The following is a 27,249-nucleotide window of genomic DNA, read 5'->3' as shown; positions in this document are numbered from 1 at the left end:
CAAACCATGGCAGTGATTCAACGCATACTCACACTAAACCGCAGACAGCCCCATCAGCAAAGCCGGGTACAACAATTAATCATCCGCCAAAACATCTGCCTGCTAGACACGTCTGATGCAGCACTGCTGCAGAAGTTTTGGCTGCCACGACAGCAAATAATGGAACACCTAGCTGTTGTGGGCCCGAGTCTAACGAGTCTGCCATGTGCTCAGCCCAGAAATCCAGTTTCTGGTGGCTTTGTGCTTCTATGCAGCAGGGAGTTACTTGGAGGTACTTGGAGATGGGTATAGGCAGAGCAAGTTCACTGTGTGGCAGTGCATCGAGGCAGTGACAAACATCCTCCTATGTCATGTGAGACATGAGACCATGGAGGTGCACCAAAGGTTCCATGCAATAGCAGGCATCCCCCAAATCCTAGGTGTGGTGAACACTCATCCCCATTGCAAACCCATCTCTCATGGACCAGTCATTTGCAGCCATCAATGTTCAGGTGGTGGTGGGCCACAGAGACAAAATCCAGGATGTGGTGGCAAAGTGGCCAGGCAGCACTAATGACAGCTTTGTGTGGGCTAATTCAGCTGTGGGAGCTGATGCCGAATAAAGGATCTTCGGCCAGAGTGTATTCCTCAGAGACAGTGGCTAACCGCTCCGATGGTACCTCCTCACTCCAGTTGGCGATGCCGGCTGAACATCACTACAACAGCGCTCACGCCCGCACCTGCCACGTCATTTAGTATGCAATTAGTCAGTGGAAGCTGCGGGTTCAGTGCCTGCATAAATCGGCAGTAAGGTTGTACTACAGGCAAAGCAGGTGCTGTGCAGTTACAGTTGTGACAGCCATACTGCACAACATCGATGTTGGCGCAGGTGCACTTTTGCCTGAGGAGGAGGAGGAGGAAGGAAACAGTGCTGTCCACAATCTCCCTGAACAACGAGCCACCCTTCACGCTGCTGGAGTGGAAGCAAGGCACCATCTCATCCAAGCAGTTTTTAGATGATGGATGTCTCCTCCTTTGACTCCTGCTCAGACACCAGTCACACAACCTTGCCCCTTTTCAGACTGTCCCATCCCCTACACATCCCCCATCCCCTGCCAATCATTCAGCCCACATTGCTTTTTTGCACCTTGCATTCGTCAGCCACATTTCCACTTCATGGCCACAATTACTGTACACTCAACTTTTTCCTGACCTTTTCCAGTCGCTAGGAACATTGGCAGACTCGAGGAAGGGCAGCAGCTGTGGCACACTGCAGGTTCATTGTCATTAGTGTAGTACAGTGGACATCATCTTATGTTAAGACAGTAAAGTGACATGAAATGTGTGGCTCATTGAGGCTGCAGTGGAGCCTGGTGACCTTGCAGAGGGGTGTGGTGTTGGTGGTTCCGGAGGTATTGGAGAAGCTGGAGGGGGGAAGCCGCAGAGGTGGTGGTGGTTGGGGGGGCGGGGGGGGGGCAATGATGACCTTGTCTGAGGGGCACCTGACAGCTGACACCTTCGCCATCTCTGATGTCAATGCCTCCCAAGATGTCCTGGGAGGCTGACTCTCCCAAGATCTCCAGTGCCTTATCCTCCTGGGGGTGCGTGCAGGCACAGAGCTGGGGCCTCCAACTGTCCCTTCTGGCCTTGGCTGCAGAGGCAAAATCATGCAACTCCTTCCTCACAACATCCCACTCCCTCTTTGGGGTGAGGCTGGAAGCTGCCATCTTTCTGGCAATGTCTTCCCAAAGCTGTTGCTTGCTTCTATTGGACACTGTATTGTGGAAGCTGGACAGTAACATGCCCTTGTTCAGTGCCACCTCCTCTAGGAGGATTTCCAGTTCTGTTGCAGTGAAGCTGGGAGCCTGCTTCTTCTGTGTTTTTTTTCCTGTCATGGTGTGCTGCTTTCAGGTGGATTCAGTACTTTTATGGCACATGTCAGCCAATCACAGACAACTGTGAATTATGCAAGTACTGTGATGGGACTGATGGTTAATGAACGCTCATTGCAAAGTACTTCGATGCCCCAGACCAGAGATATTTAATTGATTACATGGGCGAAAAGCTGTGTTGCCAGGTGACAAGCTGGGAGGGGGTGTGATACTGGAATTTGCTGTGGCAGGTGCGTGCCTATGATCGGCAAAATTTATATTTAGGATTAAATAATCACTAATCACCAAATTCTAAATTCTAATTCTAAATAATTTGGAATCTTTATGTTGCTTTTTTTTCGGTTGTCACCAGCTCTGATTAACAGACATTGCTTGAGAAACAGACATAGGAAAGTAAATACCTTTGATAAGATATATCTTTAGAGTCTTCGTAAGACGCTAAAAGTGACCGTTATCGAAAAACCGGGCCCAAATAATTAGGTAAAACAAAAAGTCTTTCCGACAGTGAATAATGTGGCTTTTTTACCCCTGTCCTGTCCAGCAGTTTAGCAAGCAGGATGTTAGTCTGGGTGCTTTATTGTGCCAACACTTTTATTTTGCCAAGTGGAGCTTCGGATTAAGCTCCTCTTGTTACTTGAGATATACTCTTTATTCACCGTTTTAGATTATTGCACCATTAAGCCGGAGCCGACAGGGAAAGTTAACTGAAATAGGAGAGAGGAAGAGAGGAGGGAGAGAAAGAGGAGAGGGAAAAAGAGAGAAAGAGAAGAGAGAAGAGAAGGACGAAAAAAAGAGGGGGTCAGATAGAGAGCGAAAAACAGCGAGAGAAAAATTATACATGAGAACTTAAGAAAAAGTAGAGCAAAAGGAAAGAGTAACAAAAGGACAGCTTCTGCATCTTAGTACTGGACATTGTATCATCACACCAGCTGCTGTATCTGGAAAACAAGATCCAGGTGCACACACAAAAAGTATACATACAAAGAAACCAATGGTACCATTATGACAGAGAATAAGCTTGTGCCAGTATCTGCTTCTGGAATTAAATAAATTAATACCAAAGAAAAAAATATATAAACAGACCAACAGGAGCACAGTCTGGATATCGACGCACCAGTATCTGCATCTCAGAAGAAATTATGGAGGCCACACACACACCCAGAAAAGAAGGAGGGAGAGGGATAAAATAGGGCATGTGCGTGTGTGCGTGCGTGTGTATGTGCGTGCGCGTTCTATGTGTATGTGGGTGGGTGTGAATGTGTGTGTACGTGTGTGCGTGTGCATATGTACGTGTGTGTGCATATACACTCACCTAAAGGATTATTAGGAACACCATACTAATACGGTGTTTGACCCCCTTTCGCTTTCAGAACTGCCTTAATTCTATGTGGCATTGATTCAACAAGGTGCTGAAAGCATTCTTTAGAAATGTTGGCCCATATTGATAGGATAGCATCTTGCAGTTGATGGAGATTTGTGGGATGCACATCCAGGGCACGAAGCTCCCGTTCCACCACATCCCAAAGATGCTGTATTGGGTTGAGACCTGGTGACTGTGGGGGCCATTTTAGTACAGTGAACTCATTGTCATGTTCAAGAAACCAATTTGAAATGATTAGAGCTTTGTGACATGGTGCATTATCCCGCTGGAAGTAGCCATCAGAGGATGGGTACATGGTGGTCATAAAGGGATGGACATGGTCAGAAACAATGCTTAGGTAGGCCGTGACTATACAAGGCATTTTCGCCCATAGGACTGCCGCATACTGGATGTACACTCACCTAAAGTATTATTAGGAACACCTGTTCAATTTCTCATTAATGCAATTATCTAATCAACCAATCACATGGCAGTTGTTTCAATGCATTTAGGGGTGTGGTCCTGGTCAAGACAATCTCCTGAACTCCAAACTGAATGTCAGCATGGGAAAGAAAGGTGATTTAAGCTATTTTGAGCGTGGCATGGTTGTTGGTGCCAGACGGGCCGGTCTGAGTATTTCACAATCTGCTCAGTTACTGGGATTTTCACGCACAACCATTTCTAGGGTTTACAAAGAATGGTGTGCAAAGGGAAAAACATCCAGTATGCGGCAGTCCTGTGGGCGAAAATGCCTTGTTGATGCTAGAGGTCAAAGGACAACGGGCCGACTGATTCAAGCTGATAGAAGAGCAACTTTGACTGAAATAACCACTCGTTACAACCCGACGTATGCAGCAAAGCATTTGTGAAGCCACAACATGCACAATCTTGAGGCGGATGGGCTACAACAGCAGAAGACCCCACCAGGTACCACTCATCTCCACTACAAATAGGAAAAAGAGGCTACAATTTGCACGAGCTCACCAAAATTGGACAGTTGAAGACTGGAAAAATGTTGCCTGGTCTGATGAGTCTCGATTTCTGTTGAGACATTCAAATGGTAGAGTCAGAATTTGGCGTAAACAGAATGAGAACATGGATCCATCATGCCTTGTTACCACTGTGCAGGCTGGTGGTGGTGGTGTAATGGTGTGGGGTATGTTTTCTTGGCACACTTTAGGCCCCTTAGTGCCAATTGGGCATCGTTTAAATGCCACGGCCTAGTCATTCATGCACAGATACCCACATTCACAAAACACTCGCACCCCACCACACCCGCACCACCCCATCACTGACATGCTCCCCCGTCCCAGGCCATACATGCAGACATACAGAACATGCAATGTGGCTATTACTGAATATATAGATAAGGCCACACATATAGGGTCAAGAGGTTCAGCTACCATTTCACTAAACATTAGAATGGCTAAGATATAGGGCTTAAAACACTTCTGTATCATTGGCTGGAATTGTGTTAATGTGATGAGGTTAATATGTACTATCAAGCTTCCTTATCAAGCGTTTATTGAAGTTTCTTATTTTCTTATCATTTAAATTTTATTTGATGATTTATTTGATTATATTGGACAGCCCTACTGAAATGCATCATCTAAATGACTATGAATGTGGTGAGATTGTTGGTGCCAGATGTGCTGATTCTCCATTCCAGAAACTGTAGTCTGTAGTTCTCTAGTCAAGAAGTTAATGAGAGAAGTCAGAGGAGAATAACCAGACCCATTAAAGGTAACAGGAAGGTCAAACGCGCACCAATAACATTGCAGTGGTATGCAGAATACCTTTTCGGAATGCCCCACTCATCCTGGTGGGAAAAATTGGTCTAATATGGTACTTGCTAAGTGTACCTAATGAATGCTCTGCTCATCAAAAAAATTACCAGGAAAACATATTGGAGGCTTTAAACACATTGGCCATTTCACTCTTCTGCACAAGCTGGGGGAGTCCATATGCATACAGGAAAAGACCATGATAGCTGTGGAATAGATGTGTACAGATCTGGGGTGTTTTACTAAAGAAAGCTAAACCGTTGTGATGACATTCATAAAGATGTGCAAGTTGGACATCCCTAAGTACCCCAAGAAGAAATCTCTCTTATGCATGTTCTTTATGTAAGTTCTTCAAAACATGAGTCACAGTGTTATTGTAAGACCACATGCCCACAATGGAAGTGACACTAATGCTTTTTTTCCCTCATGCATTTGTGAGAATAATTACTTTGAAATCGAATGATTATAGACTTAAAAGTGACTAATTGTCCTCTGTGGGTAAACTGCCCTCTCTTTTGCAAAATTAATGACATGGGCGCACTGCCACAGAGTGAAATTAGCCTTAATATTGTTTACACAATGTAATTACTTTAACAGTTCTGGGTTTTCTAGAGGTAGAAGAAGTTGTCCAAATCAGTGCCCAATCTTCTTCCACTGTCCTTTTTCTCACTGGTCAGTATGAGTCACAGCCATTTGAGATTATCCATGCAGAGGAAAATTTCTGAGTGAGCCAGAAAATTACAACAGCTCTTTTTGTTTATGCCAACCCTGTGCTGCTGCAATGGCTCAGGCTATACAGGATGTAACTAAACGAAAGCATGATCCAATAGGGCCTAGATTTGTTTTGTTAAATACCATAAACTGCAAAGAGGATTGAGGCCAACTAAAGTTAAATAAGGTCTAGAAGGTAGGTGTTAGAAACATATGTGAATGGATATTAAAAAAGCATTTTTGTTTTTCTGATCATTGACACTCAAGTTAAACTGTGGCTCAAAAATGTACAATATTGATTTCCCTCAAAATTGACAATTTTAATTCTGTCAATTAAAACAGATCAATGTCTATGTTGGTCATTTGGAAAAAGATTATTAGAGCTTTCACCTCACAAAAGGCTTGGATTTGTCTCCCTTGTGGGGGTAATAAATAGACTATGCGGCAGGCCCCCTGCCAAGGGCACAAACAGGATACATCTCCAGGGGCAGACTCTGCCTTTGTTTAAGAAAATATCACAACCGGATAGCGATACTAGTTTTTCATAAACTTAAATGCCACTTTGCTGGTAGTTCTTCGCTACACTTACAGTGAGCATATAAAGTCACATTTGTGTACATTGTGCAAAATAATTTACTTCAAAGGTGAATATGAAATGGAGAAAAAAACAAGAAAATGAAAGGCAGAAGCCCAAAAGGCATGAAAAATAAGCTTCTCTGAATTTCTCACCTGCAAGGCTAGTTTTATTATTGCATTCGTTTTATTCCTTCTCTGGTTCCCAACTTCTAATAAACTAAAAACAAGTTTTTCTATACAGAATAATTAAAAACCTGGTACTGTAAATGTCAGAACCATATTCAGCAGTGGTTTTTTAGTTTCTAAAAAATTATTTCTACATTAGCTACATAAATGTCACATATGTAAATCTTCAACACAGGTCACAATCAAAAAACTTGTTACAGCCCCCAGAGAGTACATTCCTTAAATATTTATCATGGATGTAATTTGTTGTTTCCTATTTTTTTGGCTTTTCACCAGAGGCAGTATGTGTTCATTTCACACAGTGTCAAGTGTAACATAATATCCCTGAAGCAATTGCAATCCTGGAGTCCGTGCCTCTTACTAGACCAACAGGCCGGCAAATTTAAGCCCCAACTTTCACAGACTGTTTGTCACACTTCAGAGGATTGCGACTCCATCGCTGCAGGCACTCGGCAGGAATCCACTCATATTTGCAGGCATGAAAATAATGTAATATACAAGGGTGCAGTAAAGTTCACATATGATAGAGGAAGGAGACCGGTACAACAACAAACCTCTGATTTATGTTTGATCTTCTGTTTAACATAAATAAATATTTTTAGTGTAGTGATGCTAAAAGCTTAGACTGACTAATGAAATTGTCTTTTAAAGGTATTTATTATGACTTTATAGTTAATCAAAGACCAACGAGTGTTATTTCTTTTAAAATGTTCTACTAAAATCAGTATTTATTTTTTGCATAACCGTCATCCTCATGAAAGTGTTCGGGGTTTTTTTTTTTTTCGTATAATCTCAAATTTTTATTTTTTTTTTCGCTTCAGAAATAAACTGCTGTATCTCTTTTTGCAAGTATTTGGCAACATCCACAAAATCACATGTCCCTCTGAGGTGCAGTTGGACTATTAGGCCTGTACCTTAGTTAACTTAAATTCCTACCCATCTGAAACATGCAAAGTCCTATAACTTTGGATTAAGCCAAAATGGCTAAAAAGTTACAGAAGTCATATTGCTCCAAAATTCATCTCCATTTTATTTGTATTAGTAAACAATAAAGTGGTATTTATTGAATGATGTAATCTGATAGATAAAACATTTCCAGAAAGCTGAAAATAGTAGTCTGTTGTATTAACAAAAACAAAAATGTATGAATCTTTCAGACAGTTACTATGGGATTTTTTGCAATTATTATTAACACAATGTCATGTTGGCAAGCAGCTGGTGTTGTCATATTTAATAACAAACACATTGCTTTCAGGCTGTGGAAATAGTCAAATACATTTTGGATTTGACCTATGTTCACATCACTGTTACTGAAAAAGAGTTGGCGATTGGGATATATAAGATCCCCATCTGAATCGGCAGGCACCTCAGTCATGTGGCCAGCAGGGGGCGCCTTGGAGGGCGCTTTGGGCGTGCAGCCAGCAGGGGGTGCCATGGGCAGAGCGGCTTCCTCTGCTGCAGGCGGAGGCGAAGCCAGGCCCTCGGGCGGAGTTGCAGCGGGCACCCTCAGTTCCTGGCCAGCAGGGGGCGCCCCGACGGGCGCCGCCATCACGCGGCCAGTAGGGAGCGCCACCATCACGCGACCAGCAGGGGGCGCCGCCATCACGCGACCAGCAGGGGGCACATCCACGGCCACCTCGGGCAGTGCCGCAGGCAGAGCGGTGGCAGCTGCAGGGACTGCAGGCAGGACAGGCGGGTCAGGCAGGACAGGCGGTGCCGCGGGCAGATCGGCGGCATCAGCAGCAGGCGGTGCCGCGGGCAAATCGGCGGCGGCAGCAGGCGGTGTGGCCGGCAGGTCCGGAGCAGGCAGGTCCGGCACGGGCATCAGGAGGGGCGCCGAGCGACTAGGCGCTGCCCCTTTAAGGGCTTTAGAGACCCAGGGTATAGCGTCTCTTACGGCGCTGATCCCTTTTCCGTGCAGGTGGTCCGGCCGGTATGGATACGCCTCTAACGGAGGCGGCTTCTCCGGGTAGAAGCCGGTCAGGCGGGCAGCAGTGGCATCGTCCCATGTGGGGAGGAGTGAGCTGGCTCCCAGGAAGAGCGATGGGGTTTCCTCCCGCTGCTCTAGCTTTCTCCACTGCTTCCAGCTGGTGTTGTCATATTTAATAACAAACACATTGCTTTCAGGCTGTGGAAATAGTCAAATACATTTTGGATTTGACCTATGTTCACATCACTGTTACTGAAAAAGAGTTGGCAATTGGAAATTTGGAAATTGGAAACAACACGAAGAATGCTCAAATGGGATATATAAGATCCCCATCTGAATTTGTCAGAGTGCAGGGCAAGCGAGCCGGAAAGCAGGGGAGAGGAGCCAGTAGGTAGGGCAAGACGGGGATTTAATCAGACGACAAGACTAACAAAACCAGGAACAACGCATGACACTACAATGACAGATCTGGGGAAGACAGACTGAGACTCGGACTAAATACAAAAGACTATCCAGAAATAACAGGACACAGGTGATCACAACCAGGAATTGACACGAGGTAATGAGGGGGCGTGGCACACACAAGGATCATATGGAGCTGGGCGTGACAGAATTGAATATACTAACCATGTGAGAAGTCTATCAGTGTATCTGAAACAATGTGCACTAATCGGATATACCAAAATACACAAGTCTTGAAATCAAGAGATTGACAGATTGGAGTGACAAAATTGTGTGTATGTGTGTGTTTGTGAATGGTGCATGTATCTTGCAATGGGTTGGCACCCCTTCGTAGGGTTATTCCCTGCCTTGATGCTGTAAGTTACAGTCTAAATAGGTCCGTAATTATCTGACTATGTGTAAAACTAGAAAAAAACATTAGTAAAATAATTACAGTAAAAATTTAAAACTATATAAAGTAATCTGGGGACACGATGGTTCTTTCTGTATTTTTTCTTAATCATAAAACTATTAAGATTAAATATATGGTAAAGATATGGACTTTAAGGTCTGTCAGCTTGGAAAGTTATTTTACTGTGATTTTCTGCAAGTATATATTCATGACACCAGTCACCCCAGTATGAATTGACCTTGCCTATCCTCTGCCAGTGCTACCTGACTAGGTTAGCCTAGTTTTTTAATCAATTGTCAACCAAATTACCATACACTCACCTAAAGGATTATTAGGAACACCATACTAATACGGTGTTTGACCCCCTTTCGCCTTCAGAACTGCCTTAATTCTACATGGCATTGATTCAACAAGGTGCTGAAAGCATTCTTTAGAAATGTTGGCCCATATTGATAGGATAGCATCTTGCAGTTGATGAAGATTTGTGGGATGCACATCCAGGGCACGAAGCTCCCATTCCACCACATCCCAAAGATGCTCTATTGGGTTGAGATCTGGTGACTGTGGGGGCCATTTTAGTACAGTGAACTCATTGTCATGTTCAAGAAACCAATTTGAAATGATTCGAGCTTTGTGACATGGTGCATTATCCTGCTGGAAGTAGCCATCAGAGGATGGGTACATGGTGGTCATAAAGGGATGGACATGGTCAGAAACAATGCTGTGGCATTTAAACGATGCCCAATTGGCACTAAGGGGCCTAAAGTGTACCAAGAAAACATCCCCCACACCATTACACCACCACCACCAGCCTGCACAGTGGTAACAAGGCATGATGGATCCATGTTCTCATTCTGTTTATGCCAAATTCTGACTCTACCATTTGAATGTCTCAACAGAAATCGAGACTCATCAGACCAGGCAACATTTTTCCAGTCTTCAACTGTCCAATTTTGGTGAGCTTGTGCAAATTGTAGCCTCTTTTTCCTATTTGTAGTGGAGATGAGTGGTACCCGGTGGGGTCTTCTGCTGTTGTAGCCCATCCGCCTCAAGGTTGTGCGTGTTATGGCTTCACAAATGCTTTGCTGCATACCTCGGTTGTAACGAGTGGTTATTTCAGTCAAAGTTGCTCTTCTATCAGCTTGAGTCAGTCAGCCCATTCTCCTCTGACCTCTAGCATCAACAAGGCATTTTCGCCCACAGGACTGCCGCATACTGGATGTTTTTCCCTTTGCACACCATTCTTTGTAAACCCTAGAAATGGTTGTGCGTGAAAATCCCAGTAACTGAGCAGATTGTGAAATACTCAGACCGGCCCGTCTGGCACCAACAACCATGCCACGCTCAAAATTGCTTAAATCACCTTTCTTTCCCATTCTGACATTCAGTTTGGAGTTCAGGAGATTGTCTTGACCAGGACCACACCCCTAAATGCATTGAAGCAACTGCCATGTGATTGGTGGATTAGATAATTGCATTAATGAGAAATTGAACAGGTGCTCCTAATAATCCTTTAGGTGAGTGTATAATAACATTTACCTGACCTGCTACTCTTTAAAATTTAGCAAAAGAAGAGGAATCCTGTGTCAGTTTTGCACAAAGCACTGCCCCATCAATTATCTAAGGTGTCAGTGTGCTTGAGTCTGAAAGGACATATCCACACTCTTCTCCACACTGATAAGACTTTTAAAATAAAGTCCTCTCTCCTTGCTATTAAAATCATCCATGCTACAGTTCTCTACTCCACTCACCTTTTGCATTGGGGTTACATCCAGTCACGACAGTCCATGGGTTTCCTGTGTTTGATTGCCTCTGGGAGAAGCTGGAATCCTCTTAACTGTAGCTGCAGCTCTATTCCAAATAGTGTTTCCAACAAAGGCATCCACCTGTTTTCTGCACCCACTTGTCATCTTCAGGGTCGCAGGGGTCTGGATTCAAGAAGCTATGGGTGCAAGGCAGGGAATAACCCTACGAAGGGGTGCCAACCCATTGCAAGATACATGCACCATTCACAAACACACACACACACACACACACACAATTTTGTCACTCCAATTAGCCTTAGCATGTTTTTGGACTGTGCGAGGAAAATGTAGTATCCGGAGGAAACCCCAAAATGACACGGGGAGGACATGTAAACTCATACACATACATGGAGCTAGGGCAGAGATTATAAAGAAGCAACAACGCTACCCACTGCATCATCACGCCCGAATCAAGGCCATGTAGATCATAATTTAACCAAGTGTGCTTTTGTTCCTCATATCTTCTGACTAAACATCCAGAACCAGAGATAGCATATTTTATGAAGAACTTTAAACCAACACAATGTTGAATCTAATGTAACACAGAAGTATGGAGAAATATGAGCTTAATTAGGTGAAATGGTAGTTGTCACAACCGATCCTATCCATCCCCTGGTAGGACTGGAAGGAGTCGTTGCTGGTCCTCCGGATCCCTCCTGATTCTCCCCAGGTGTGTCTCTCTCATTATCCTCAACCCTATTTTGCTAACCATCCTTACCTGCATTGTGTCAGCCCTTCATTAGTCCTGTATATAAATTCTTCCCAGTCCTGTGTTCCCCACTCTGGTCATTGATGTCAGTCCTCTGGTTGTCTGTGCCCTTCCCAGTACTAGTATTCTTATTTTGACTCCTTGTTGTCTGGTTCTCTGTTGTTGTTTCATTCAATAAAGCCTCTATTGTCTTCCTGACACCTGTACTTGTTTTTTTGTCATGATAGTAGTCTTAGTACTAAATTGAGCTGAAAAAAAATCTAATTCATATGTTAGAGGGAGATGTAAATCTGGATACATCAAATTTGGACTTAAATGTGCCTTTTTCGAATAATGTACTAATATAAACTCAGTGAGCACTTTATTAGGAACACCTATACAACTGCTTATTCATGCAATTATCTAATCAACCAGCCATGTGGCAGCAATGCAATTTATAAAACGGAGGTGTATAGTTCAGGCCTAGAAAGTAAAAACCCAGACCAAGATTTACAGTAGTTTCAACCAAACAGTTAAGTTTAAAGAGTCACAGCCAGAGAGTACTCACCTGGTTGGTTGAAACAAAATCTTGGTCTGGGTTTTTACTTTTTGGACCAGAACCATCCATTTCTGGCATAAAATCATGCAGACACAGGTCAGGAGGTTTCGCTAATGTTCATATCAAATTCCAGAATCACGATCTATCCAGACTGGTGGTGCTGTTGTAATGATGTGGGGAATGATTTCCTGGCACATATTCGGACTATTAATACCATATATTCCATTGAATGCCACAGCCTATTTGAGTATTTTAGCTGACTATGTGCATCCTTTTATGGCCACATTTTACCCATCTTCTAATGGCTACTTTCAGCATGATAACCACCATGTCACACAGCAAAAGTAATCTCAAACTGGTTTCATGAACATGACAATGAGTTCCATATTCTTCAGTGGCAAATTTGCGGAAACTACATGATGCAATCATGTCAGCATGGAGGAAAATCTCAAAAGAATGTTTCCAACATCAAGTGTTATCTATGCAATGAAGAACTGAGGCTGTATTGAGAGTAAAGGGAAGCTCTCTACCCAGTATTACCAAGGTGCTCCATTTAGCAGCACAGGAATTCTTCTTTCTGTGGCCATTAAACTGTAACTCTCACTCTTTGGGGAGGAGACCTCCATACCAACCCACATCGATCACTGCAAGCACTAGATTCTCACTGCTTCCTTTTAAGAAAATATGGCATCTCATTTCATTTTTATTCTGACGATGCACAAATCTACTTGTCTTTAAAACTTTTTTTAAAATCATTATTTGACTGCCTTGAAGACATTGAAGAATGGATGGCTCTTAATTTCTTAAATTTCAATGAAAACAAAATGGAGGTTCTTATTTTTAAGCCCAATACCAGTAGTAAATGCCCCAAATTGGACCTTGGTTCCTTAGAACCTTTTAAGTCTTTGGTACGGAACTTGGGTGTAATTATGGATGGCGACTTTAAAATGGACAAGCAAATAAGCTCTGTGGTAAAGTCTAGCTTTTATCAATTAAGACTTTTAACCAAAGTTAAACCCTTTTTAAATCTTAATGATTTCAAGAAGGCCATACACGCTTTTATTACATCACGGCTTGACTACTGCAATGCTCTTTATTTTGGTCTTCCACAGTCACTTTTATCACGGCTACAGTTGGTCCAGAATGCAGCAGCACGACTGCTGACTGGTACTAAAAAGAGAGAACACATTACACCAGTTCTAGCTTCACTCCACTGGCTCCCGGTTCATTTTAGAATACATTTTAAGATTTTATTGATGGCTTTTAAGGCTCTTAATGGGCAAGCCCCACCATACATAGCTTGTTCATCTTCAGCCAGCCCCTAGATCCTTGAAATCTAATGGTAACTCCCTCCTGCACATCCCCCGATCTCAGCTTAAACAGAAGGGTGATAGAGCCTTTGCAATTGCTGTGCCTCGTTTATGGAATTAGTTACCACGTGATATTAAATTTGCTCCAAATACCTCTCCTTTTAAATCTAGGCTTAAAACTTATCTGTTCTCGATCACCTTTCCAGACTTTTAAAGCTATTTCCATTTATGTCTTTTGTTGCTGTTCTGTTGCTTGTTTTTCGTTGCTTTTTTATTATTCTTTTATGATCCTTGTACAGCACTTTGGTGCAGTGTTACAACTGCTTTAAATGTGCTATAGAAATAAACCTGACTTGACTTGACACTTTTTGGACTTTTTAACAATATTTATTAATTGTCTATTTCATTGTTTTTCACGTGTATGCACATTACAGTACCCTTTCTACACCTTGCACTTTAGTTATATTCCATATAATTATATATCATCTTTTTATCCCTTTATTTTCATACTTGCATTTTCCTAGTATTCCACTGGTATGTGGACTTTCATATTTGTACTCTGATTGCTTATGTTATTTTGTGTTATCCTGACTCCCGTGACCCTGAAGAGGACATGCGGATAAAGAAAATGGATGGATTACATGAAAACCCCTACTACATGCTCCTGAAAGCATGTAGCCCTGAAGACAACCCAGTGTACAAACAGCATCACAAGTACCCCCAAAATACCCCATTTAGGTCAGCTTATGACTTCATATTATGATCTATGTGCATGAGTGTGTGACTGAAATAGACTGTCTTGCTACACAGAATTCAGCCTTATGGGCTACTGTCCCCTTTTCGGAGAAAGATCTGTATGAAAGCAGACTGAAAAAGTCACCCTTGAAAAAGGTACCAGTTAAGCAAACAAGTATGGCACCGCTGCCCGGTTCTTTGCTGTCATTTCCCTGCCATTTGCCTTCCTCATTGTAATGTTCCCATTTGCAATGCAGCCCACCCTCTACCTCTGAGCAACAATTATCATTCTTTAAAGCCCATTAGGAGCCCAGAGGGAGCATCTGGAATGAGTCAGTGTTGGCTCAAGTGGGCTGCTTCTGACAGATGGTGAAGTCTGTCCTCAGTGCTAGAAGGAGGTGCTTACAATCCCATTCCCACTGTCAGAGTCATTTGATGTGAATGGTGGGCTGGAGCTCGGATCATATCTCGATTTCAGTGGAGACTGTGGGTCAGTGCTTCCAATGGGTGATGATACAAAATTTTAAGGTGGATTGGAATGTTGGAATGTCCCATGAAAAGTTTAAACACGTGCCACCTACCCCTAATACATCTGAAATTTTTTGCAATTTGTTGTTCCATTATTGTAGTTCCCAGATAGGGAATACATATGGCTTTGGGAATGGTCTGCTGTCGCTTGCATGTCCTGATTTCCCCGAGTTCAACATGCCCCTGGGTCGACAAGGGAGGGGCTTGTGTTTCACTTGTTTAACCAATCACAGTCTTCATTGTATTTAATTAAGCAGCATGATGCAGAAATTTCTAACGTATGCTTTGTATTGTGTATGCCTTTTGTTAAGGGACATGTCATAGATTCAAAACATAGGAACCTGCTTACCTGCACAAGCTGTACAGAACAATGTAAGGGAGATTAAGGACCTTGCTGAAGGATCCACAGACATGGGGTTATTCTGCCAAGACTGGGCTCAAACCAGCGAGCATCCAAACACAGGCACAGAGGCTAAGTCCACTAATGAAGATTGTGATTGGTTAAAGAAGTGAAATGCAAGCCCCTCCTTTGTTAACTCTGGAACGTGTTGAACTTGAGAAAATCAAGATCTCAGCAGAGGCTTTGCTTGTTAAGACAATAACTCAAAAAACAATTGATTGATCTTTTTCTAACTTTGCTGAAGCATTGTGCCCAACTGGAACTAAATTTTTTAAACAGATACCACCAACACTGAAGAAACACCGCTTAGTGGCAGCAAAGAGAATGGTGAAAGCAGACAACTGTTAACCTTGTGAATGTGGTAAGTTAAAAAGTATTTGGCAGTGTGGCAGTGAAGGAAAGAAATCACAGCTGTAGAAGACACTTGGTTCTGTGAACTCAGTAAATCTAAAAGTATTTCATGGATTTTTTTCAAACTTTGCAGGCACATTATAAGGGTGACAAAATTTGAAGTGATCAAATTTTGAGACAGACCCAAATTGAAACAGTGCTGCATATTTATACAAAAATGGTAATTTCAGACATTTGATCCCATTAACACGATGTCTCAAAAAGTATTTGACAGCTGTTTTTGAACCGTGCTAGTCACATGTTGTAAGGGTGAAGTTCTGGACAGGATCAAATTTTGAGACAAAGCGCACCTAAATTGAAGCAATACCATATAGTGATAGCAAGAAATTGATATACTTTAAGTGAAAGAGCCGTGAGTTAAAATATATTTTGATTATTTGTTGTAGCTAACCCACTTTATATGCTGTACCTAAGAATGGTAATTGTTTTGTAAAGTCTTTTTTATTGCACAAAAGGAATACGTCAGTGTAGTCATGCAATTAAGTCTTTTGATAACTGTGAGAATTGTTTGCACACATCTTGTATATTGCATGACAGCCCTGTATTGAAAGAACAAAATACTATGACACAATGAGGAAATACGATAAGGTTCTGAAAAGGCAGATTAATTCAATTTAATTCTTCAGTTGTCAGTAGCTGCCATTTAAGGGGCATATTGATAATGAAAACTCCACAGCAAAGGAAACTATAGATGTGCTTGACAAGATTTTGGCTTTTATTGTTTGTCTGTCTTGTAACGTAATGTACAACTGTGTGATATACTCATTGAAATAAAAGACAAATTCATAAAAAACTACCTGATATGTAAACATGTAAATGGTAACTAAATGTCCACAACGCATATCTTTTGTCCACATAAAAATGTACAGGCAAATAAATTTGGCTCCATATATACCACTTGTTACAATTCTTATTGTTATGTCATGGAAAATGTTGGTCATAGTACAGATGAAAAATAAATAGAACAAAATCCTCAAGTTCATGAAAATGACCTACATTCTAATATTGTTTAATGGTTTAACTTAAACTTGTAATGTACTGAAGATGATTTATTTAAAAAATACTATTTTCAAGCAAGTACAAGCTGAGTTTCAATGATTTCAAGAAGGCTTTCAAAAGCAAAATACCTTGCAGGTGTATCAACACACTATTTAATTCAGATCAAGTTATCAATCTCAAAAGTAAAACCTATTAGCTAAGTGCCTGTAAAACAGAAGCCTGATAATCACTGAAAGTGTACATAAAAACATGAAAGATCTTAAGATTTTAATGCACAAGCCTTCAATAAAATAAAAGAAATATGGCAAATTACATTATGTGTATCATATTTACAGATGTAGACAAATTTGTTGACACCCATCCACAAAAAAGAACCCACAACTTGCTCTGAAACAAAAGTTAATGGCATCCATCATTGTTTATTCCAGGTTTAACACAAGTCAGTTACTGCTTTTGGTTTTCATTCTAGTCTTGAGAATTCAGTCAGATGCAGTAAAGCAGCCCAAAACATAACCAAGCCTGTGGCAGATGGAGTTCAGCTTGAATGACTTTGGATGTTTTTCTTGGTTCTTTTTCTATCATCCGCACTATCCTTCTGATCATCCTGGGGTTGCATTTCCTCTTGTGGCCACGTCGTTGGAGGTTGGCTACAGTCCCATCAACCTTATATGGTTCATTTTTGCAGCTGTAGTCACAGTAACATGCAGCTGCTCGGAAATGGTCTTATATCCTTTAGCTTTAACATGGTTATCTACAATATTCTTTCCGAGCTCCCCAGACAGCTCTCTCCTGTGCTTTTGTTGATCCATATTCAGTGTGGTGCACAGAATGATACCAAACCAAACTACACAAGTTTTCTTATTTAGTATCATAGGTGTCTTCAATCTTTATATCAGCCATTCAGCATTTTTAAAGTGAGAAAACTTGCCAACTTGCACCACACTGAAGATGAATCAGCGAAAGCCAAGTTATCAGGCTGAATAGATGTTTTTACCATGGAAACAGAATATTATTTATTATATCCCAAGAAGGATGTAGACCACAAACAGCATGCTATTTAGTTTAATCATTTTTAAAGTGTGTATTAAAAACATTTGTTACATTTCTTAATGTGATATTTTAAGTACAGTATGTATAATTTGCTTTGCAAAACATTTAGCTAACAAGTCCATATTTAAACATTTTGATTTAAAAGTGTACTATCGGCTCCTGTGATGGCGCTAGGGTGCTGTGCAACTTTCCAATGTTATAAAGCACTTTGATTTAAAATGTTTAAGTTTAATAATTAATAATAATTGATACTTTATTGATCCCCGTGGGGAAATTGTTTTTACGCCTCCCTCAACTTACTCTTTGTAGAGCAAGCTGTCCGCGAAGGGCAGCCACCTGTAGCGGCACCCAGGGAGCTGGGGATTGAGGGTCTTGCTTGTAGGAATTAATAGCTCAAATAAATTTTTATATTCTCCACCAATATGTTTGAATTAATTAAAGTTTAATTAATTATTATTTAATGCCGATTATTAATCAATTGTTATGCCGAATGGTCGGCTCCTCCAAACTCGATTGCGGTATCCCCGTGAGTCTGTTAATGTGAGACTTAAATGGGATTCACTAATTACCAGTATCACTTAGTAACCTGGGTTAGAAGGCTCGTCCACCGAGCTGCGTCACCAGGTAATGTAAACAATGGGTAGCGAAGCCCCCCTCACGGCCGATGAGAGAGAGTCTCGCGGTGTTTCAGGCGAGTTTGAGGTTCAGAGCGTGTAGCAAGATCGCACAGAGGCAGGAACTTATTATGAGACACACAATGACGGAGGCTAAAGTTGTGTAAAAGACATGCATTTATTCCTAGCTAACACTATAACTAACATAAGACAGACATTACACCTAACACAAACAACAAACACGAAATAACGGAATAAAACAAACAATGTAATTATGAAAATGCAATGACCGGATTTAAATGAGTAACCTTAAATGGGAAATACTGTTCTGCAAAGCAAGCACAGTTTGTGGAAACACGACCCTAAAGTCTTATAGCAGGTTAACAGAACAGCTTAAGTTGTTAGAATGAAAGGAAGTTGGTTTACTTGGTTGAAGAGTGGGGGGGGGGGGTCTTGGCAGTTGATGGCAGAGCTGCTGAGCCGATGGCACTCAGGAAGGCGCGGCGTTTGAAGCAGTGGAGTGGAGCCCCTTTGGATTCTCTCTCCTGGTGAAGCTTTGTCTTGGGTGCTGTTCTCTGTTCAGCTGGGCCTTCACCGGAGGGTTTCTGGTGGGCTTCTCGTCTCCCGGGCTGATGGTCTTTTCTTTACGGCTGCTGGTTGTTCTCTCTGGCTGGCGGTTGTTCTGCTCTGCTTTGTTCTGAGGTCCAGGTTTTTATGGTCTGAAGTTCATGAATAGGGATGACCAGGAATTCGAATCCTGGCCCAATGGCTGGCCATCCATTTGGCGGGCTTTTGGAAGGGGGTCTGTATCAGTCCTTTTGAGATTTATGGCCCGCCTGATTCTACCTTTACTGCCAGATGAGGTGGCTCGGGCATCTGATTAGGATGCCTCCTGGACGCCTCCCTGGTGAGGTGTTCTGGGCATGTCCCACTGGGAGGAGGCCCCGGGGAAGACCCAGGACACGCTGGAGGGACTATGTCTCTCATACACCTGAGGTTCCTAAAGAATAAGCGCAAACAAGGCTGAAAGGTAGTGGCAGTCTAGTTTTAATGATGGCGAAGTGCAGATAAGCCCTGAACTACTTCTATTGATTACAGAACTGAATGGTAAGGTTAACCTCTTCTTGCTCGCTTTGATAGGTGATTGAACTGAAAATGGACCAGATGAGGCTATGGGAAATGTAGACAGCGCAGGACCCACTGTAGGTATGGATAATGCTATTGGAAATGTGGATGGGGTGTTGCAAAATGTACATATGAGTGATGCTACGGGTAATGAACATGGGGTAGGTCCTGATGTTGATATGGTCGAGCCAGATGCTATGGGTGATGTTATGGGTAATGAGTATGAGTTGGATTCAGATGTAATGGACGATGTCGATGTAGTAGCACACGATTATGTTAATGATGGTGGTGGGGATGCTAATATCAATGTTAACCCTCTGGGGTCGACGGCATCGTCAGCGATGGCACGTATCTTTCTCGTGTATTTCAGTTTATAACTCGCTGAAATATTATTGTAGAAACATGAAAAAAACTCAGACTAAATCCATAATCTGTAAACCATGTCACCTTACTGTGTTTTACCTGCATCGGGGACGTGTAGTGCCGTTCTCACCTGAAGATCACTATTCACATTCTAAATAGCCACATTCCTGCATATTCAAATCACATTCGCATGGTCATTTGATGAACAACGCAATGGTGAAACGCGATCCAGGTACATCAACCATCTGCACCATAAAAGGGTGGGGGGGGGGGGAGTGGCCAGATGTGAATGGCTCATGCATACACATGAAAGTTGCTACATATTCAATGAAAGGAGCCAGAAATAGTGACATGAGTTAGGTTTTTCTTATTTATTTATCCAACTGAATGTTGCAACTACACCATTTAGTCATCTTCATGTAGCCAAGACTTTGGTGATCAGATATCTGGGATCAAAACAAACTTCCACCATTGCTTACTATGTACTTTTATAATGTTTCAAACTGCATTTGGCAATGTCTATACTTTGATGTTAAATTACAAACTGACATAAATCTGACATATTTACAAAGTACACTAAGATTAAGATGAGTTTAATGCCAAGGAACAAATATATAAGAAATAATTTATTTGCAATGAATTAAGTTTATGATATTGAATGAAATGTGTGACCATGCCCCAGTCAGTGAAAGTGTGTTCCCTACCCCTAGACCCCAGAGGATTAACTCTGTCCACCAAATTTTGGAACATCTGTATCACTACCTGGTAGAAAAATATTATATCACACACACACATACTACGTGAAACAATAAACACTATGCATGACATAACACACAACACATTTACAACAACACAAGCGACTACTAAGAACTTCTAAGATCTTCTGCACAGTGGAGCTGGTGACCAGCTTGATGTCACCAGTGGGGACAGGATTTCCTCGGCCCTCTACAGCTCTCGCCAGGGCCTCAACTAGTGTGGCCGGTACCCGCAATTGGATGTGCTGCTCTTCCTGTGTGGTGCCGGGGAAGTCCCGGTAGCCCCTCCATGCGAGGATGCAGAGGTCCACTGCAAACTCCCCCAGGGTCTCACCATCCTCCCTTCACCGGTTTGCCAGCACGGTTTTTTCTGAAACTCCACACACTCACACTGCCCACCATGCCCGTCACCCCGCTTACTCCTAATACACACACACACACACACACATGCTACATACAATAATAAACATTAAACACTATACATGACATAACACACAGCACATTTCCAACAAAAGAAGTGACTACTAAGAACTATTTACAAAGCTGGCATCAGTCCAAACTGCCGTGCTGCCCACCGGTACCTCCGTGTTACAATATGATGTGCAAAATGCTTGAAAACCCACACGTCACTTCATGTAACCCATGCAGGGAGTTTGTTTTTATCAGTAAAAAAAATCGTGGGATCCCATATGATCAATCTGTTGAAAAACATCACCAATCCACAGAATGTGGCCGAAGCAAGAAGACCTGTGGGCTGGGAAGCGTTGCTACAGAGTCTGACTAGTCTCAACATACCACACACACTCATTCCCAACCACTACAGTATGTTCGCCGTCTCATAGAAGCATCTTATAAAACACCAGAACACAATAATTTGTCTTTGTCATTTATTTAAAACTACTGCATGCTTTTTTCAATGCCTTACAACATCTTTCCATTTACAGGTTGGTAAATACATTTTTCACACTGTTGATATATTTAAATTTAGTCACAAAATGAACCACTGTTGTGTCATTCTTTCTTAAATTGTTCCTACCACATGACGAAACACCTCGGGATCCCGGCTGGTAATCCCCCAGGCAGACACACGGTCCAGTCCCACCCTCTAGAAATGGCCATCCATCTGCCACAGCCAGGTGTTATGTGGGTGTCCCCTTGACCTGGTCCAGCCACTTGGAACGAGGATCCTGCAAGCCGATCACCCTCAGGGAAATGGCAGTAGTGCCGTAGGTGATGCTCCCTCACAATGCAGGTAATGTGCCTCATTCAGGAGTCCTCTAGCAACCACTCGTTCGACCAAAAGTCAAACCAGCGGTACCCAAGAATTCTCTGAAGCGGCACAGTACCGAAGGAGTCCAGTTTTCATCTCAGTTCACTGGACAGCATCCATGTCTCATAGCCATACAGCAAGACAGGGAGCACAAGGACTCTAAAGACTTGGACCTTCATCCTTTTGCAAAGATATCAGGAACACTATATGCCCCTTTCCAGCAATCTGACCCCCATGCTCTCCAAATCCATCTACTGACTTCATAGGATAACCAGAGACATGAAGGTTGCTGCTGAGGTAAGTGAATCTTTCAATGAGATGGACATTCTCCCCACAGACACTCTACTGATGGTTGTGCCTAAGAAGTCATTAAAGGCCTGGATCTTGGTTTTTATCCAGGACACTCGCAGACACTCAGACTCCTTGCTCAGTCTCTTGAGAGCCCCGATCAGAGCCTCTATTGACTCTGCGAAGATCACAGCATCGCTGGCAAAGTGAAGATCAGTAAATCTTTCTTCATCAATGGACGCCCCACAGCCGCTGGACCTCACAAACCTGCCCAACACCCAGTGCATACAAGCATTGAACAGAGAAGGAGCAAGAACACACCCCTGGCAAACCCCAGAATCAACTGGGAAGAATGCGGATGTTCTCCCTCCACTCTTCACAGCACTCACATTACCAGTGTACAGGGTAGCCATGACATCCAGCAACTTTGGGGGGATCCTGTAAAGTCCCAAGATGTCCCACAGGGCAACCCGATCAATTGAGACAAATGCTTTACAAAAATCAAAAAAGGCTGCACAAAACCTCTCATGATATTCACGTTTGCGCTCGATGAGAACCCTCAGTGCCAGGATCAATGATAGACTACTTAGGCATGCTGGTAGGCGGGAAAATTGATCTTTGATCCTGTTAAGGATGACCCTAGCAAGGACCTTACCTGGCACTGAGAGCAGTGGTATCCCCCTGTAGTTGTACAATCCTAGGCAATCACCCTTCCCTTTCTAGGTAGGGACTACCCATTTTCCAGTCAGTTGGGATGACTCCCAAATGGAAGCAAGCATTGCCTGAAATGCCATGAGGACAGCTTTACCAACACTTTGAAGAAGTTCACTCCAGATACCACAGATCCCTGTGGCTTGTGGCCTTCCCTACCCCCAGCTGATTCACCACCCATGCATTTCTCAGTGAGATTGGGTGATTCACATCAGAGGATCAGCCTCAAGAACCGTGGACCCAGAGATATCCAACGTCCTAGCCAGAGGATCAGCTTTAAACAACTACTCAAAGTAGTTGGTCCAGCGAGTCACAACTGCACCCATCCATAAGGACCGCTCCATAACCCGGCCTGACTCCAAAGAACAGATTCAGCTGTAAGTAATGCTTTGATACCTTTGTAAGCAGGACATGGGTCATTAAACTACAGATGGTGTGTCACCTGCTCACAGATTTGTCTAACAAATGCCTCCTTATCTGCCTGCAGATCCCTCACAGCCATCTTCCTCAGTTCCTGGAAGTACCACCAAGTTCTGCACTGCGACTGCTCTCGATAATATCCAGGGTTCCCTGCAAGATGAAACACATGCTTCTGGGAACACCCGCAACACCAATACAACCCTCAGCAACCTTCAGGGTCTTATCACATCACATTTGTCTGCAGTCGCACCCAAATCTGCAAGTTCCTCACATAAACTGTGTGCAAACTCATCAGAAACAGTCTGACCAAGTCTAGCCTCATTCTCCTAGTAGGTCATAGCCTACTGGATATAAGCTGAATCTTTAGAGTAGAAGCAACAAGTCTGTGGTTAGAATTCACAAACTGGGTACTTCTGTAGATCCTGTAGTTCTGCAGGAGCCTCCAGCGTCTGCCCATGAGGATATGATTAATCTCTTTTGCCACACCACCAGTATTGGATTACCAAGTCCAACAATGCGTCTCAGGGCATTGGAACCAGGATCCATTTACTCCCTGGTCTACAGACCCATGGGGACCAACACAATCCTCATAGCCAGTATTGTCAGTGCCAGTGGTCGCACTGAAGTCCCCCATGAGCAGAGATGGATCACCTTATGGGCACCCATCAACCACCAAGTGAAGTTGTGAGTAAAAGGTCTCCCTCAACGAGACATCACTCACTGCAATCGGAGCATACACTGAGACAACAGATAAGACACCCAAGGAGTGCCTTAGCCTAAGCCTCTTAATACGCTTATTGAAAGGACTGACATCAGACACCACTGGAAGGAGCCGGTCTGCCACAGCAAGAGCTACTCCCTGAGTATGGCAGGCATCAAAGTGACCAGACCAAAAATTAGGTGTATCCACCTACAGAGATCTGACCACTCCCCAGCCCGCATACCTCAAAGAGCATTGACACCGAAATGTGGAATTACAAAGTTCCCCCAATAGCAGAGGAAGACTTTCCATGCACCTACCTTGTATTGGCTGCCTCAAACTGGGAGCCAAATGCCACCATCCAGCAGGCGATGCCTCAGCACCACACCAGCCCTGAATCCCAACAGGCCTGACCCTATTAGCTCTCCGATGGTTTCGACTCTTCCGGGGATGAGGCTCCTGAAGGCTTTCCCCCATCCCCTTCATGATGTGTGCAGCCTTCCTATGGGTGGCTGTAGAAGAGCTACTCCTGCAGAGAGCAGAAGGGTGTTATGCTTGTTTGGACCTAACTGCTGTGAAGTGTTTTAAGGCAGCTGGAGTGGCAATCAACCAGCCCCGAAAAAAAATTCCCTGCCAGTTCAAGGACCGGTTGCCGGGCTGGATGCAGTTTAACATCATACCCAGGACAATGAATAGTGGTTGGCGGAATCTCATCTCCAAACACATATTACCACTCTTAACCAGAGAGAGATACTGATTTCATCCTTCAGTTAAATGCTTACAAATTATAGCTGTTTATGTACTAATTTCTTTCAATAGTGAACGGTTCAATTTTCAAGTGTTTCAAATTGTTTAATATATACCTACATACCTTAAAGAGTAAACCAATAAAATTGTGAAAAGAAATGATTTGTTGTTTATTTTACAAAGATATGCTAAAGTAGTATGGACAGATTTCTTGGTACCCCTAAAGAGACTTTATCCTTGCATTATACTCATGTTTCAAACTAAGTATTTAACCTTAATTAGTATCACAGGTGCCTTCAAGTTTTTCATCAGCCATTCAGCCTATTTAAAGGGAAAGAACATGCTATTTTGTTGTTTGGTATCATTCTGTGCACCACACTGAACATGCACCAGAGAAAGCAAAGGAAAGAGCTGTATGAGGACCACAAAGAAGGTTATAGATAACCATGGTCAAAGTAAAAGCTATACAAGTAGCTTCATGTTCCTGTGACCACATTTGCCAATATTAAAAATTACAAGGTTCTGTAGCCAAGGAACTGCAGCCAAACTCCTAGGACATGGACCCAAGAGGAAATGCAACCCCAAGTTTATCAGAAGGATAGTGCGGATGGTAGAAAAAGAGCCAAAGAAACCATCCAAAACTATTCATGCTGAGCTCCAAGGTTTAGGTATGTCACTTTCTGATTGCACCATCCATCGCATTCTGACTAATAATGGGCTCCACAGAAGAAGACCCAGGAGGACTCCACAGAAAACAGAGAAAAGCCAGAGTGGAATTCACCAAAATGCATGTTGACAAGCCTCAAAGTTTCTCGGAGAATGTCCTTTGTACTGATGAGATAAATCTGGAGCTTTTTGGCCAGTCGTATTAGCTCTATGTTTACAAAAGGAAAAATTAAGCTCTAAAAGATACCATATCTTCTGTGAATCATGGATGTGGTCCATTTTTGTTTTGGGCTGTGTTTTAAGATGATGTAAGGGGTATATAGGGCTCTCGAAGGAACAAACAGGCACACTTAGGTTCACTTCTAAAACTATTTATTACAAGTAATACAGAATAACCTTGTATTAAGATCAATACCAAAATATTGGATCAAAGGCAATGCAAAATAATCCTGTATCACAAGTGATATCTAATAATTGTGTGTATGTATGTGTGTGTGTGTGATATATATATATGTATATGTATATATATATGTATATATGTGTATATATATGTATATATATGTATATGTATATATGTGTATATATTAGTGTTGTAGTCAAGACCGCCTAAACCGAGACCAAGACATTGCCGAGACTGGAGGGTATCAAGACCAAGACACTGCCGAGACTTGAGGGTACCAAGACCAAGACCAAGTCCAAGACCAAGACCAAGACACACTAAGGCGAGACCAAGACCAAGACTGGTCGAGACCAAGACCAAGACCAAGACCGAAAACAGACTAGGGCTAGAATCGACATCACATTACCCAGATCAACTGTAGAGAAAAAAGGCATTGCTGTAAAGTGTCATTACTCGTTAAATCAAATTCATGTTATCTTTTCAATTATATTGTCCATATGTCCATATGTCTCTCATTTAAAATCTTCCAGATTTGTCATAGTTACGAGACCTGATGGAAAATAATATTCTCAGCAATCCTCTCCTATAACCATTTTATCAGACCTCGTCAAGGGAAAGAGATGGGATGTACCAGAAAGATGTTCATATTAAGTCTCTTATACCAGGGACAGAGACCTCAGGTAAGCTATGAATACAGCTATGTAATGATCCTTTGCTTTGAATTGAAGAGAATGAGCCTCCAGATTGACTTGCACCTCCAAGACCGTGCTTTCTAATCAATGTAAAATACCTAATTTATTTGAATTATAACTATGCTATAGACTTCGCGGACATTTTTTTGCCGATGTATGATATGATGTGTATGATGTTTGTGGACTGTGAAGCACTGGCAGTGTCCGTGGAGAAAATGTATAAAATGTAACGTTTTTGAAATGGATGCATCTGACTGGTTGCATTTGAATTGAGGTGCGTAATAAATAATGATACTGTTCTGTGAGGATGCGCAGTTTTCTCTTTTTTTCCCCATCCCATCGAGACCGCTATGTCCGAGACCAAGACAAGACCGAGACCACAAAAAATTGGTCTCGAGACCAAGACCGGTCTCGAGAACTACAACACTAGTGTATATATATGTGTATATATATGTATATATGTGTATATATATGTATATATGTGTATATATATGTATATATGTGTATATATTAGTGCTGTCAAACGATTAAAATTTTTAATCAGATTAATCACAGGGTTGCTGTGGATTAATTTAGATTAATCATGATTAAATATCATTCATTTTTAATCTATATTAATCACAATCCATTTTGCATGAGCAAACGGACTCAAGAAAAAAGGGAATATATATGCACTTAACATGTTTATTGAACATCTTGAACATGAGTCGGATGCATTCCATCTGCCACAGAAGTGCAATAC

The 27,249-nt window shown here is 42.4% G+C and overlaps 1 long non-coding RNA gene across 1 annotated transcript; it reads left to right on the top strand.

Moving 5' to 3' along the window:
- Positions 1–15,455: 15,455 nt before the first annotated feature.
- On the top strand, positions 15,456–25,838 carry LOC111843177 (uncharacterized). The gene is made up of 4 exons (XR_002838095.2): positions 15,456–15,657; positions 19,511–19,576; positions 21,339–23,259; positions 23,370–25,838. It is a non-coding gene; the product is annotated as an uncharacterized lncRNA (long non-coding RNA).
- Positions 25,839–27,249: the final 1,411 nt, after the last annotated feature.

This window comes from Paramormyrops kingsleyae, chromosome 9 (assembly GCF_048594095.1).
Source record: "Paramormyrops kingsleyae isolate MSU_618 chromosome 9, PKINGS_0.4, whole genome shotgun sequence".
Taxonomy (NCBI): Eukaryota; Metazoa; Chordata; class Actinopteri; order Osteoglossiformes; family Mormyridae; genus Paramormyrops; species Paramormyrops kingsleyae.
This window is presented reverse-complemented; position numbering and strand designations above follow the sequence as displayed.